Below are 6,659 nucleotides of genomic sequence, written 5' to 3' on the forward strand. Positions count from 1 at the left end.
ATTATCCGACCCGCCATAAAACTGCGTTGTTCAAATCCCGCCGGCCGCCTCGGAGAACAGCCGGCGCCGGCGGGATGTCATGTTATTTTTAGGGTGAATAATTCTCCGGCCCGGATGGGCCGAAGTCCCGCCGATGTGGCCACGGGTCACGTCGGCGAAAATCAAAGTAGGATTATAACGGCGTCAACCATTGATGATGGTTGACGCCGTTCAGTAACCTACATCGAGTGCGCGGGGGGGTGGGTAGCGGCATTGGAGAGGGGTGGAGAGGGGTGGGGAGGGGTGGGGGGGGTAGCGGCGTTGGAGTGGAGTTGGGAGGGGTGGGGAGGGGGGGTCGCGGTGTTGGAGAGGGGTTGGGAGGGGGGGTCGCGGCGTTGAAGAGGGGTGGGGAGGGGGGTTCGCGGCGTTGGAGAGGGGTGGGGAGGGGGGTTCGCGCCGTTGAAGAGGGGTGGGGAGGGGGGGTCACGGCATTGGAGAGGGGTGGGGAGGGGGGGTCGCGGCGTTGGAGAGGGGTAGGGAGGGGGGTTCGCGCCGTTGAAGAGGGGTGGGGAGGGGGGGTCACGGCGTTGGAGAGGGGTGGGGAGGGGGGTCGCGGCGTTGAAGAGGGGTGGGGAGGGGGGTTCGCAGCGTTGGAGAGGGGTGGGGGTAGCGGAGTTGGAGAGGGGTGGGGGGGGTAGCGGCGTTGGAGAGGGGTGGGGGGGGTAGCGGCATTGGAGAGGGGTGGGGAGGGGGGGTCGTGGCATTGGAGAGGGGTGGGGAGGGGGGGGTCGAGGCGTTGGAGGGGGTGGGGGGTAGCGGCGTTGGAGAGGGGTGGGGGGGTAGCGCCGTTGGAGAGGGGTGGGGGGGTAGCGGCATTGGAGGGGGTTGGGGGGTAGCGGCGTTGGAGGGGGGTAGGGGTGGGGAGGGGGGGTAGCGGCGTTGGAGAGGGGTTGGGAGGGATGGTCGCGGCATTGGAGAGGGGTTAGGAGGGGTGGGGAAGGGGTGTCGCGGCGTTTGAGAGGGGTGGGGGGGGTAGCGGCGTTGGAGGGGGGTAGGGGTGGGGAGGGGGGTAGGGGGTTGGGGGTAGGGATGGGGGAGGGGGTAGGGGTGGGGGAGGGGGGGTCAGGGTGGGGGGGATTGGGGGTAGGGGGTGGGGGGGTATAGGGGTGGGGGGGGTAGGGGTGGGGGAGGGGGGTGGGTGGGGAGGGGGGTAGGGGTGGGGGAGGGGGGGAGGGGTGGGGGAGGGGGTAGGGGTGGGGGAGGGGGGTCAGGGTGGGGGGATAGGGGTGGGGGGGATAGGGGTGGGGGGTGTGGGGGGTAGGGGTGGGGGAGGGGGGTGGGGGGAGGTGGGTGGGGGAGGGGGGTAGGGGTGGGGGAGGAGGGTCGGGGTGGGGTGAGGGGTTGGGGGGAAGGGTGGAGGTGGGGGGTAGGGGTAGGGGGTTGGGGTAGGGGCAGTGGCGTGCAGGGGGGGGTGACGGTGCGTTGGCCCCGGGCATCCACTGGATGGGGGCATCAGATCTTCCTCAAGGCTCCCCTTCCTCCCAGCTGCCTTGTCTTTGTTTGAGAGAGAGAGAGAGAGAGGGAGATTGTGGGGACAGACAGAGAGAGAGAGACAGAGAGAGGGAGTCCCATCCGTCCTCTGGCTGAGAGCACGGCTTTGGTGAGTATATTGCAATCTGCCTAAACCCAGGAATATTGCCTGGTTAGAATGCAGAGGGGAATGCTGGGATCCCGGGGTGGGAGATGTGTCTGGATTTGTCTATTTCAGCTTCAGCCTCTGCGATTTCAGGTCAGTTTCACAACAACAGGAAAAACGCGCGGAGAGAGAGGGAAAAACTTTTGGCAAAGTTTCTGGCTTCTGCCTTTACAATTCACAGCGCAGAAAGGGTTCTGAGCTGTGAATTATCAAGGCACCTTTTCTAATCCTGGGGAGAAACAACCTTTTGAAGAGTCTGAGGAAATAAACAGGAATTTGGATTAATTCTGCCTCCCCACCCCCTGGGCCTCTTTCTCCTCCGTCCCCCTTTCTCCTCCCTCCCCCTCTCTCCTCCCTCCCCCTTTCTCCTCTCTCTCTCTCTCTCACATTTTCTTCATCCTGCCCTTTGTTCCAGAGCTATTTGATCCCCCTGTGCACTGGCACAGATTTACAGTGCGGTTTAGGTTCTGTGTTTACCCCAGGTGTGGGGGCGGGGAAAAGAGGGAAGGTTCGGCATTCCTCAGGGGCACTGCATTGAACCACCCCCACCCCTCTCCCAAATCATCCTCCATCTAACCTCATCCATCCATCTTTTCCCCGTCGCCACCTCCCTCTGCACGCTGCTGCCCCTACCCCAACCCCCCACCCCTACCCCCCACACCCCCCACCCCCCCACCCCTACCCCCTCCCACACCCACCCCCTCCCCCCCCACCCCCCCTCCCCCACCCCTACCCCCTCCCACACCCACCCCCTCCCCCCCACCCCCCTCCCCCGCCCCTACCCCCCTCCAACGCTGGGGGAAAGAAATGATGGCAGAATTGATCAGAACACCGCTAACTCACCGCACGGGTTCACTGGTGTCAGTCAACCTGTTTTCTGTGTGAGTGAGGCCAGTTGGCGCCCCCCTGTTGGTCCAACAGTTCCATGGAAGCAGATTTCTGCCATTTCAGAAAGCTAAACTGGCTCATTCTCAAACAAACAATATCACGACATATGAACCAGACAGTAAGATATTCAGTGGGGAAAAAAAATTCACCATGGACTAAAACTGTGCACAGTTTATCTTTCAGTGAGTGTGTATGGATATGATATGTAAATGACAAATGTTTGAACAGGCAAAAATGCATCAACATTTTGGTCACAAAGCATACGTGCACTTTATTTCAGGCGGATTATTTAGAGTCACCGATTATAACTTGTAAAAGTTTCAACCAGATGTTCATCATTATCCAAAAAGCAATTGTTTTCCTTTTTAATTCATTGTCTTTTCTCAATCTGGAGGGCAAAATTGTCTAATTTAATACCATTAATGGAAGATGCAAAAATGGGTGTGAAATGATCTGGTTGAAACAAAGGGATTATATTTTCATATTAAATGGTTACATATTTTCATCCACAACTGTTCCTACTGATTTATATATGATTAAACAGTGGTGTTGGGGAATGTTTTGACTTTGCAATGAATTGCACACTCCCATCAATCGTCTCTAATCCAGAGCTCTCAACAGTGTCCCTCAGCAATGTTATCGGTTGAAATCTGACAGAAAATCTCTTATTAAACCAATATGACACTAATTTGATGCTTGGAACTCTTTGAAAATGACAAATCATGTACTGTGGTTCCTCATGGCCTTCAAACTGAACTGAGAATACATTTGATATTACTGGAAATATCACACCCATGAAGTGTGATTCCAAAATGACAAGATTTAAACTCTACGTTCTCCTGCTAATGCTTTATTCCACGTAGGAGAACCCCTTCAAACAAAATTATATTTTCTTCTTTGAGGGTGTTGCAACAGCAAACACTCGCACAACAACCTCCCTCATTCGGCACTTAAACATACCACACCCTCTCCAAGTACATGTAATTTATAACCTTCACTGATCGAGAATGTACAGCACATTCCTTTGATAATGTGCTTCCTTTATGGCTCTCAAAGATAACATTACAATGAGGGTCCCACAATGCCTGAAGTAAACCAAGTCACAAACACGCACCCAAAGGATTGAGCCATTTAACTCTGACAGCACACAATTCTTCAAGTTACGAACAGGATACTTACAGCATTTATTGTTTAATGATGGCCATTAACCTTTAAAACACTTTCATACTAGGCAGCATGGTGGCACAGTGGTTAGCACTGCTGCCTCACGGCGCCAAGGACACGACTTCGATCCCATGTCACTGTCCAGCTGGAGGTTGCACATTCTTTCTGTGCCCGCAAGGGTCTCCCTCCCACAACCCACAAAATGCGCATGGTAGGTGGATTGGCCATGCTGAATTGCCCTTAATTGGAAAATAATAATTGGGTACTCTAAATTTATTTTAAAAAACGCTTTCACACCATTCATTGTGCAAAGACAATTATTGTCTTGTATTTTTTAACAAATGGATGGTGCGCAATGATAGGTTCACAGAAGATTACAACACAGAAGCAGGCCATTCTGTCCATCGTGTCTGTCCTGGCTCCAAAAAAGAGGAGTCACGCTTCGACCCATATTCCTGCTTTTTAACCTGGAACATTGTAATTTCCTCATCTTCAATTACCTGTCCAACTTCCATGTACAATTATTTATGCAACAATGTTCCAGTTCATGCCAAATGCAAGTTAACCAACCTTCCCTTCCCTTTAGATTTTTGCCAACCATTTAAAATCATGACCTCTGGTTATTGACCAACTCACCAGAGGAAATTACTTATCTCTATATCTACTCTGTAAAGACCTCTCGTCATCTGGAAAACCTCTATTCAGTTGCTTATTAACCTTCCCTGTTCCAAAGAGAACAATCGCAAACTTTCCGCCCTCTCCTCATATCTGAGTCCCTCATCCCTGGGTCTGTTATGGTGAAGCACCTCTGTCCATTTCTCGTGCCTTCACGTCTTTCCTGAAGTGTGGTGTCCATAACTGTCCATATGAACCAGTGACTTGTAAAGAGACAAGTTTTAAGAAGTGTCTCCCATATCATTGGGATGTGGATGGAACACCTCAGCACATTCTTTCAACTCCTCATCCATTCTTCGGCCTCCATCTCAAGGTTGTTTGGCAGAAAAGCATTTTAAATGGTCTCAAAACAACAGGGTACATGTGGAGTGTGAACCTATATAGCCACAGAAATAAAAAGGCAGAGAGGGAATTCCAGAGCATTGGACCCAGGCTGCCGAAACACAGCCATCACTGCTCAAGAGGTCAGAATTGGGTGAGTGCCGAGACCGAGGGAGTGTTGTTACCCTGAGACAGATCACAGAGATTTGTTGCTTGGGGAATTGAATGTAAAAGTTTTACTGCTCTTGTTGAGACCTTATCTGGAATACACTGTACAGTTTTGGTGTCCTTATTTGAAAAAATATATCATCGTATTGGAAGCAGTTCAGAGAAAGTTCACTTCACCTATTCCTGAGATGAGGGGTTTATTTTATGATGGAAGGGTGAACAGGTTGGGTTGACACCCATTTGAGTTTAGAAGAACGAGGGGTGATCCCATTGAAACTTTGAGGGTGATTTTGAACCCGCACTAGCCATCAGGGAGAAACGTGGCGTGGGCTCAAAATCCAGAGAATTAAAAAACATGATTCTCTCGGGCATGATTGGAATTTGCAATATTCATGCCTCCTCACTGGTGGAGTAGTACAAATCACTCCGCAAGAGCCCAGGAACCTCATTTTAATACATGTACATGTCATTATCGAGCGCTTTCTCCGGACCTGCCCGCCCCCCTCACTGAATACTCAGTGGGTGCAGCGTGATATCACATTGTTCCCTTTGCAACAGGTTTACACAAATGAGAACCTGGAGGCCTCACCTCCGAGGGGGTTTCGGAGGAGAGCGCTCAGGCAGCTCAGAGGTTGCTGGAGAACACGTGAGGGACACAGATAAGTTCAACTCAGGGCCGGGGATGGGGTTCAGTTTCTCAATTCGGGGCGAGGGGTCACTAGCAGGCGTTACCTTCCCTTTTATTCCGAGGTGCCCCTTGCTTGAAGGGGGTCTGAAGGCTGGCATCACTTCCTGTGTCCTCCTTACTGGGCTTGTGCTCAAATCACCTCTGAGGGAGGGCTCATTCGTAGTGGGAGCTGGAAAGTTGGTGTGAATAGGTAAATATAGAGCTTCAGCATTGGGGTCAACTGTGAGGTTCCGGGCAGCACGGTGGCCTAATGGTTAGCACAACCGCCTCACGGCGCTGAGGTCCCAGGTTCGATCCCGGCTCTGGGTCACTGTCCGTGTGGAGTTTGCACATTCTCCCCGTGTCTGCATGGGTTTCGCCCCCACAACCCAAAAATGTGCAGAGTAGGTGGATTGGCCACGCTAAATTGCCCCTTAATAGAAAAAATAATTGGGTAATCTAAATTTAAGAAAAAGAAAACTGTGAGGTTCCATGAGAGGCCAGGCTGCAGGGGCAGAGTGGGGGACTCAGGAAGAGGTTGCATCCCTGCGTCATGAGGAATGAAGACCCTCTCACTTGGGGAGGCACAGCTACAGTGTGCATTCCTTAGAACATAGAACATAGAACAGTACAGCACAGAACAGGCCCTTCGGCCCTCAATGTTGTGCCGAGCCATGATCACCCTACTCAAACCCATGTATCCACCCTATACCCGTAACCCAACAACACCCCCCCCTTAACCTTACTTTTTTTAGGACACTACGGGCAATTTAGCATGGCCAATCCACCTAACCCGCACATCTTTGGACTGTGGGAGGAATCCGGAGCACCCGGAGGAAACCCACGCACACAGGGGGAGGACGTGCAGACTCCACACAGACAGTGACCCAGCCGGGAATCGAACCTGGGACCCTGGAGCTGTGAAGCATTTATGCTAACCACCATGCTACCCTGCTGCCCCTATTTTTAAGTTTTCTTTTAAGTTTTATCCCTACAACTAATCACTGATAACAATCGTGAATCTCCACAGTGGGATAATCATGGAGTCATTGTCAGTTGTGAAGGTGGTTTCTTTTAACGCTTGGAGGCAATTTTATAACT

The sequence above is a fragment of the Scyliorhinus canicula genome, chromosome 26 (assembly GCF_902713615.1).
Source record: "Scyliorhinus canicula chromosome 26, sScyCan1.1, whole genome shotgun sequence".
NCBI lineage: Eukaryota > Metazoa > Chordata > Chondrichthyes > Carcharhiniformes > Scyliorhinidae > Scyliorhinus > Scyliorhinus canicula.